Below are 3176 nucleotides of genomic sequence, written 5' to 3' on the forward strand. Positions count from 1 at the left end.
AAAGCCAGTGAAATGAATCATGTAATTGTTATCTTTGTTGGAACATCAGTCAAATCCTATCGTGGATCACCACCTTTTCTTAGTGGCACAGCTGCATGCCGCTGGTATATAAATCTTCCGGAGATCCATGAAATCAATACTTTCTATGCAAGGTAAATTATATTCCTTTCTATAACCTCCCTTTCATTTTTAAAAAAATATAATGTTTTGTGATCTCCATTTATTGTAAATTAGATTGACGGCGATATAAATATTTGGATAGTACATGTATATTTTTTGGCCTCCTTTATTGCATTTCCTTATAAAGTATTTAAAATACAACCCTACAATGAGTTAGTTTGAGATTTATTTATAGAATAAATATAGCAGCAGCAACAAAAGTGTTTGATATAATGCCATGGGGAAGTTGAGTTGTACATACTAAGGTTTAACACGAAGATGAAATCTAATTATACAACATTCAATCACTGTTAAGCTTGAATATAGTACAATGTAAATTTGCAATTCATTTAATAAACTGATCAAGACTAATTACAATGCTTTCATATTTATAGTATCGGTGAACAATACCAATCAATCCAAAAGCTTCATATTCAGACAATGAACGAGATGCAGAACAAGATTGAGCAAAAGACATTTTTAGAAATGAAATTAGTCGACCCATTTGATGACATGGTAAGACACACTACACCAATAAAATGTATATTTAAAATTATTGTTACAAAACTTATATAATTACTTAATAATCGTTACATTTACAGAGCAAACGTTTCGAATGCACCATGATTGTAACAAGAATTGCTGACAATGAGCCCTGGTTCTATCAAGGATGCACAAAATGCAATACATCAACAAAATATGAAGGAAAAACACATTTGTAAACAAGGCCACATCTCCTCTCAGATGGTCCACAGGTATACTCTCTGTACAATCATTTTTATACACAAAACTTCTTGTATTTTATCAATGTCTATAACCTATACTCTAAATAGGTATAAAATATCTCTATATGCCACTGATGGCACCTATGAGCTAGAATTCGTGCTCTTTGATGAGAGAGCGACATCACTTATTGGGAAAACCGCAGAGAAATTACTGAGACAAAGCAACAAATCTGAATTGCCGGAAGAGATTAAAGCAATTGTGGGTGAGAAATTGACTGTTGTGGCCAAGTTTTTTCCAGGAAAAAGTATTAAAAAGAGAGGACCTAACAAGGTCAACAAAGATCCAACATTTGATATTCTTAGTATCAAAAAGAGGCATGGAAAAGACCTACTCCTTTTCGTATTCAAAAAAGAAGAGCCTGTTGTTCTCCACAGCGCTAGCTCATCTCAACTTCCAAAGCTACCACCCCTAGTACCAATAGAGCCAAAGACACAAGATATACAGGTACTGCTTTCTATCAAAACATCTCAATTATAAATCTTAATCCGCAAAAACAAAACTAACATGTACATTGCTATGTAAGACCTCTGGTTCAGAAGCAGCATCACCACATGAATTACAACTTATGGAGATTGATCAGACTAGGTTAGTGGGTCTACTTTTTATATCTTTCTTTTCATATCATCCAGAAAATATACAATGTTTTGTTATAACATCTTTTAATCTGATATGTTATAGTTGCTTTGACAACGTCAGAGTATCATACAAGAGAAATTTCAATGCAATTGATGACTCCGACAAGGTAACTACTTTTCAACACATCCGATAATACCCATATAGATATCAATATATGTACTTAATATTTTTAATTAACCTATATTGCTCCTTCTTTTACAGGAAGAAACACATGGTGCTGACCAACTTTCAGTCTTTGCAAAAAGACCAAAGATGAAGAACAATTAGATACCTTCTACATAGCTACTCTTTTGAGACCTTGCATCTATTGTTCAATGGAAATAGATCGGTTGTGGTTCTACTTACGAGAACAACAAAATTTGGCTTCTCGCAACCAAAACTCTTTTGCAGTATGTATAAACATATGACTGTTTGCAAGCAACGTAGCAGCAGTTCTGTTAAGCTCATCTTTTGTAATGACATATCTTTAAACATGCTGCTTTTGATCAAAATAACACTCACTATCAACTCTATATAATCATATGATATTGTCTGATATTAGCATTTTATTTCTATGGTTTTTATTGGGCAAACTTTTGATCAAAAATTACACTCACTATCAGCTCTATATAAACATATAATATTGCCTAATATTAGCATTTTATTTATATGGTTCTTATTGGGCAATTCTCTTTTAGTTAATTTTTTCTATGTAGTTTAAACTATTCCAGTTTGTTGTCACAATTCAAGTGACAGGTCCAGAAAAAATATCTACCTATTTGTAATTTATTAATTGACTTTTCCTCATATTGTAGAAAATATCAGCTAATCTGCTCACATTTTGATTTGCATATACATAATGGTGATTCTGACACGAGTCATGCTATCTAAAGTACTTTATTCATTATTTTGGACAAATAACCGTCACATTTTATTTAGCAAGGAAATATAAGGTACAATTCATTATATTAATGAACTTATAAGCAGTTGAGCATCTCATACCTTAGATATGATCTTTGCAGACCAAGTGAAGTTTGAAATTCCCTCGATTTATCATTTAGTTAAATGAAAAGATGTCTAAAAGGGACGATAGAATTATGACTTTCCACTCGCATCGCAGCACTCCAAAATTCTAGACAATGGTGCTCGATTTTAATGTGCACCTAACAGTTAGATTCTTCCTTCTTAACAATACATGCATTATTTTAGAAACTTTTCTGTCTATAATAAAGTTTTGCTGGGCAGTTTAAACTATTCCAGTTTGTTGTGACAATTCAAGTGATAGGTCCAAAAAAACATATCTCAAGCTATTTGTTATTTGTTAAATGAATTTTCATCTCATTGTACAGAAAATCTCACCTAAACCATTGACATCTTGAAAACACAACCTCAATTGCTCTTCACACATAAAACAATCAGATTTACCATTCGGGCAAATGAAAAGATGGGTAAAAGGGATAAGGAAGTTCTAACCTCCCACTTAGATCCTAGCACTCCAAAATTCTATATATTGGTCATCTATCTGCATGATAACCCCATCCAAATCATCCGTAAGACTAGAGATGGCAACAGATAAACTATCAGAGAAAAGTGCCTCTGGACTATCAGAGAAAAGT

The 3176-nt window shown here is 32.7% G+C and overlaps 1 long non-coding RNA gene across 1 annotated transcript; it reads left to right on the forward strand.

Moving 5' to 3' along the window:
- The first annotated feature begins 540 nt into the window (after positions 1–540).
- On the forward strand, positions 541–2462 carry LOC118476964 (uncharacterized). Its single transcript, XR_004857855.1, has 3 exons — positions 541–675; positions 762–914; positions 993–2462. It is a non-coding gene; the product is annotated as an uncharacterized lncRNA (long non-coding RNA).
- The last annotated feature ends 714 nt before the right edge of the window (positions 2463–3176 follow it).

The sequence above is a fragment of the Zea mays genome, chromosome 4, assembly GCF_902167145.1.
Source record: "Zea mays cultivar B73 chromosome 4, Zm-B73-REFERENCE-NAM-5.0, whole genome shotgun sequence".
NCBI lineage: Eukaryota > Viridiplantae > Streptophyta > Magnoliopsida > Poales > Poaceae > Zea > Zea mays.